The 6,101-nt window shown below is 38.2% G+C and overlaps 1 protein-coding gene across 1 annotated transcript in view; it reads left to right on the forward strand.

Annotated features, from left to right (window-relative positions):
• Positions 1-205: 205 nt before the first annotated feature.
• LOC101850280 (serine-rich adhesin for platelets) overlaps positions 206-6,101 on the forward strand; it is a gene marked incomplete in the record, with an annotated part of 139,859 nt that continues 133,963 nt past the window's right edge. Inside the window, 1 exon segment of the mRNA XM_035972378.1 lies at positions 206-371.

Consider the following 6,101-nt stretch of genomic DNA (forward strand, 5'->3'; position numbering starts at 1 on the left):
AAAATGTTGAATGTATCCCGAGGGCTTTTATGACCTTATTGTGTTGCAAGTGCAGTAAAACACCTACTAAAACAAAGAAGAAACAATAATGCTGGGCCAAGGGTTCCAGGATTACTTCCCTTCGTTCCCTTCGTCGTCTGTCACCTGCCCGTTTGACATGAAACGAGGTCACCGCATCATCCGGGTCCCCAGGGCTGAACTCGCTTCCTCGGTTTGTTTGTGTTTTCAACTCATTCATGGCGGTCTACCTGTGTGGGGACGTGATGTGGCACATGTGTTGAAATTTCCCTTTTCTGAGTTCATTTTCTGTGTGGACATACGGACCAAGTGCTGTACTCATTTCGATTTTTCAAAACATTTACGTTTTACAGGTAATTTGTCAATAGTTTTGCTCGGGGTTGCTGTAGATCCATGAAATTGCTTGACTTGTCAGTTGTCGTATCCTCTGCTGACGTTATCTTGACTATGATACTAACATCTATGCTAGCAGAGGAGTGTCTTACTTTGTAAGGAATTCCTGTAGCAATTCATAGCATAATAGTTCCGCAAATTATTCCAATCTTCACGATTTAACTCGATTAGCCTAACACAGTTTTGTACACATTTAAATTCGCCCGAGTTAACGGTGGTAGCCTGTGGCTTGTGGCTTCACTTTGGTATTCATACAGGCTTGGCTTGTAGCCTACTTGTATCCCCACCTGACGGACTCGACTTTCACTTTAGCCACACAGCCCGCCCACTGCTCGTTTGTAGCGATGTCTTGGCGCGTATAATTTATAATAAGCTAGGCCTAGCCTAGCCTAAGTAACCTATGTAGCTCTAGGCTAACACTTCACATCTCAAATGATTCATATTCAATCTGTAATAACAGGTAGAATCTAGATTATTTACATGATATATATCTAGATCTAGATCTAGATATATAGATCTAGGCCTACTGACACACCAGTCCAATGTCCAGTGAACTTATGTTTTAAAGGCTGAGATAAGATTTGGTATAAGTATTGTTTTTCTAATGAAATGAGACAAAAGTATTCTAGATCTAGAATCTAGATCTAGATCAGAAAGAGAGAGAGAAAATAAAGTCAAAGTGTGAGAGTGAAGAGAAATATTATAATGATTATATTTCAGTTTCTGCGCTTTCATTCGGTTCTACTGTTAGTTTGATTTGCAATCAGTTGTTTTGTAATAATGGGGGATGCCCAGTTTGTCACAATTTCATATTATAAGTATTTGAGTATAGATGACAGTCATATTTGCAGCACTTTTACAATCTATGTGCAACTTCAGTTTTTTTATTCTCCACCTTCAAATTGGTGGTGTAGAGATAGTCCCTCTAAAATGTCAATATTCAACTTGTGTTCTTCAATATCATATTTCTTCCTTTTTGTATGAAAATCAAAGAAAATTTAAATTACTCTGTAAAATTTAAAAAATGTATGTCCTTTCTTAAAAAAAAACAACTGAAAAATAAATTCAATTAATCCAATCAAGCAATCATTCATTTACTCTTTTTGAGAGTGTCAGTGATATTCCGTCATGCAGGGCACCGTCGGGGCCTGTGACAAACTGGCATGCTTTCTGTAATAATATAATGAGTGCCTTGGGTCATGATGAATTGACGAAGTTGAAGAAGTGGGTGTGTATTGTTTGTTCTAAAACTCTTTAATTGTTGTTTGAAAGGGACTTGCTTTTAATCTATTTGAACCTTTTTGTAGCAGTGTAGTTTGTACATTTTATGTACTCTAAGCTACCCTGTATTCATTTAGCTTACTCCTTAGGCTTGGATGAAGTTTGTATCTGGTGTCCTAAAAAATGGAGTTTTCTTATACTAATGCATGTGAAATAAAGACAAGCATATAATTATATAGGAAGTTCCTATTAGCGACGCCGCATTGCGATTAGTGCCAGTGTTAAATAAAATGGCGTGTCGCCGTGTGTAAAATATTAAGCTTAATCTGCACTTTGTTATCGGAAGTTCTGATGGCCGAAGTGACAGCACGTCTGCGCTTGAAGTCAAGCATCGCGCCGGTCAATAGATCGATGGCTATTCTCCGGCGTCCTGTATAGTTGCACATGTACATGTTGCTTCTCCTCTGCTTTCCATCTCCCCTATGTATGCCTTGCAGATTACTTATAATGTGGAATTCAACAAGATGACAAGTCTTTCATGCATCAAGGGCTAGAGTGATAAACACAAAACATAGTATGTTTTGTAAGGAGCTTTGATGCGAAACATTTTTTTCTTCAATTTGTTTCTGTACCTGATCCTTTTAACTACTTAAGAAACAGGTCCCAGAAGTAGGCTAGATTTTCTTTCATCTGTATCTTATTGTTGAACAATAAGGCTTTGCCTTACCAGCATTTGTGATGTAGTTGTTTCATGTTCAGGGAGGGCATTTTTTTGTAATTACTGTAACTTCGCATCTCTATTATTTTTTTTGGAATGTTACATTCCTCTCAGTGGGTGGTTGGCGGGTGCTCTGGTGTAGTTTGCTCCTTCTTTCCTGTCAAACATCTATATTTCTTTCTTATCTCTCCTCTTTTTTTTTGCGTTTGTTACTGTCTTGTAACACCTCTATTCATCGACACTTATATGACCTTATTGTGTTGCAAGTGCCATAAAACTCAAGCTAAAACAAATTCCTCTCAGCCAGGGAATTGACTAACAAACAGACAGGGTTGAAGTAGCCTGCCTCCTAAAAATGGTCCTGATCTTTCCTGAAGATGCACTTTATGTGGGTCACCACTGGGGTGTGTCATTGAGCAAGACATGAAACCCTTGCTAAAAACAAAACAAAACAAAGCAAGGCGCTGCACAATGGCAACCTGCAATGGTGTGTTTGTAGTAAATTATCTGTGTGTTTTAGTGTGTTTATCATGTATCTATGTATTTATATATATGTGTAATATGTTACACCGTGGTGAAACTTATTTTTTAAAATATCATGGTACCTCAGAGCGAACAAATGCTCCATGAAACGATGGATCTCTTATTATAAAGCAGAAATTATGAGTTGAAACACGTTACTGAGGAGGTCAAGTAGATGCCAGCATTGCCTGGGTGTTTTCCGCCACATGCAATATTAAAAATGAACATAACCAGACAGTTATTCAGGATGTGTACTGCTTCCATTTAACCCAGTTGTTGTTAGGAATCCATGCGTACTAACCATCGGTAAGTGGGTGGTTGGCGGGTGCTCTGGTGTGGTTTGCTTCTTCTTTCCTCTAAAAAAATAAATCTTCTCTGTCTCCCCTCCTTCTTTCCTGTGTTTGTTACTCTCTTGTAACACCTCTAATATGCGGCACTTATTTGACCTTATTGTGTTGCAAGTGCCGTAAAACTCTTGCAAAAAAAACAACCTTCGGTATACAGAGGAGTTAACAACAATGAAAGTTAATGGAATATAATTTGCTGGGGTTCTTAAGGAACATAAAAATCTTGAATAAAGTATCCTCTAGATAAGATGATCAATTGTTAAAATTCAAAGCTGTTTCATCTGATTACGTAATGAACATTAGTTTTTTTTTAAGCTTTTAAAAAATATATTCAGGAGAAGAATTGACGTAAAATGTTTTGTGCTGATGAAGTAAAATGGTTGATATGGTATCTCAATTTTTCCAAAAATATGAATTTTCACTATTTAAGTAGTGCTTTCTTTCTTTCTTTTTTTTTTTCTCTTTTTTTTTCGAATTAAGCCTTTGCAACTTCCAGAGCTTTTTCTTGACCACAGACACAATTAGGTAAAACAAAAAAAGTTATGGCTGTGCTTTGTAACTTGGGCCCCTTAGTGTCTTATTGTGGGTCTGAATTTCATTTATATATAGTTTTCAAAGAAGATTAAACCTTTTGTTTTGTGTTCTGTGGGTATTTTTCCTATTTACAGTATATATTAAAATATTTATAAAAACATGAAATTTATCCCCATTGAGAACAATTGATTCAAAATAGCATTTTTTATTTGTCTTTTCTATTATCCAATGTTTTGTGTTCAACTGTTGTGTAATGGCTTGGTTTTGAAATCTGAATTTTTAAGCTCTATTTGCTATTGGCAAGTTTATTTTTCTGAGATGGAGCATTGTACTTGCTGTAACTATGTAGTGCTTCTCTCCTCCCTAAATGTTTCTGAAGTTCTCTTGTTATTCTAGTGAAGGCCAGGGCCTTTCACTTTCACATTGCTATTTTTTTCCCATTTCATTGAAGAGGACTAGATGTTTGTATTATAACTCCACTCCACGCTCTACCAATCCCTGTATTTTTATTTTGAAATAAGTAAGTAAAGTTAAACTCTTACTTTACTTCTACTTTTTCTTTCCTCTGGTATCCTTAAGATGTCGAGTTGAGGTGCATGTTTCGGCCGTGTGCTAGGTGTGTGTAGCGTCTGTGATAGATATTGTTATGTTGTTCCAGGACCTTTTTAACCCCATCCTGCCAGGTCTTTCTTGGTCTTCCTCTTGATTTGAAGCCGGATTCTCGGGTGCTGTAAGCTCTAGCCCCTAGTTGTTTCTGGGGCATTCTGGTTGGATGTCCTAACCATTTGACTCTTTGACGCTCTATGAATTTTATTACTGGTGGTATTCCAGTTTGTAGGCGTTTGGTTTAGTTTCTTATGGGGTCTCTTCTGGGGATGTTGGTGGTTTTGCGGAGACACCTTTTTTCGCATGCATTGATTTTTCTTTCTTGTACCTTGTTTAGAGACCATGTTTGGTACTGGTACGTTAATGTTGGTATGAAGATGCTATTGATGAGCTGGGGTTTCACTTGGGTTGGGATGTTCTTGTCACTGAGCAAACTGTTGTAGATAATAATTTAGAGGTTTTCAGTTTGATTCATGAATTCTTCAGTTTAGTAGCCATAGTGCAACAGAACGATGTATTGTTGCTTCGTTATTATGCTGCTCCTCTGAGTTTTGAGAAAATGAAATAAGTGCGTCTACATACGAAAAGTAATAATGTATTTGTAAAATTTTTACTCTATTGAAGAAGGTCGAATGAGTCTCTTTAACTTCAATTTTGTAGTAAATTGACACATGGGTCGGCACTGCTGGGTGGTTGCGGGTGCTCTGGTGTGGTTTGCTCCTTCTTTCCTATCAAACATCTTTCGTCCTGATCTTTCCTCCTTCCTTTTTATATTTGTTACTCTCATGTAACACCTCTAATCTCCGGTACTTATATGACCTTATTGTGTTGCAAGTGCCGTAAAACTCTTACTGAAACTAAAAGGTCGGTACTGGTGTAGTACATTTCTTCTACTGTTCCCTTCATGTTTGGGATCACTCAGCTGAACACATTATGACTCATGCGCATGCTCGCACTTACAGACATTCGAATAGACACTCACTCTCGCTTACTCTTCGCACTTGATTCAAAACTTCATGGGTGTGTTAAAAATTAGTCAAACTGAATTAGTTTTTTTTTAAAGGAAAAGAAAAAAAACACAACAATCCTCGAAGGATTGGCCAGAAACCAAGCCGTTTGTCAGGGATGAAACAGTTATCGAAGTTGGTGTAGGATTAAACAGTTACCCTGTGGTGGCTGTCAGATGCTCATATATGTGGTTTGCTCTTTCTTTCCTATCAAATATTATATCCCTCATCTTTATCTCTCCTCGTTCTTTTTCATATTTTTGTTAACTCTCTTGTAACACTTCTAATCATCTTCCCTTATTTGCCCTAATAGTGTTGCAAGTGCCGTAAAACTTTGATTAAACAGTTACGCTGATTGGTGTAGGATGAAACAGTTACGCTGGTGCACTTGTCTGTCTAAACCATACATCTCGGTACCCCCGACCACCACGCCAAATAGAAGCAGAGCTCACCACGCCTTTATCCCAAGACCGTGGCGGTTTGCGCGAGTGAAAAGATCACAACGCCTCTGTCCCAAGACTTTGCCGGTTTGTGCGAGTGACAAGATCACAACGCCTTTATCTCAAGACTGTAGCGGTTGTTGCGAGTGACAAGATCACAACGCCTTTATCTCAAGACTGTGGCGGTTGTTGCGAGTGACAAGATCACAACGCCTCTGTCCCAAGACTCTGGCCGTTTGTGTGAGTGACAAGGACAGCTCACAACGCCTCTGTCCCTAGACTTTGGCGGTTTGTG

The sequence above is a fragment of the Aplysia californica genome, unplaced genomic scaffold (genome assembly GCF_000002075.1).
Source record: "Aplysia californica isolate F4 #8 unplaced genomic scaffold, AplCal3.0 scaffold00671, whole genome shotgun sequence".
Lineage (NCBI taxonomy): Eukaryota > Metazoa > Mollusca > Gastropoda > Aplysiida > Aplysiidae > Aplysia > Aplysia californica.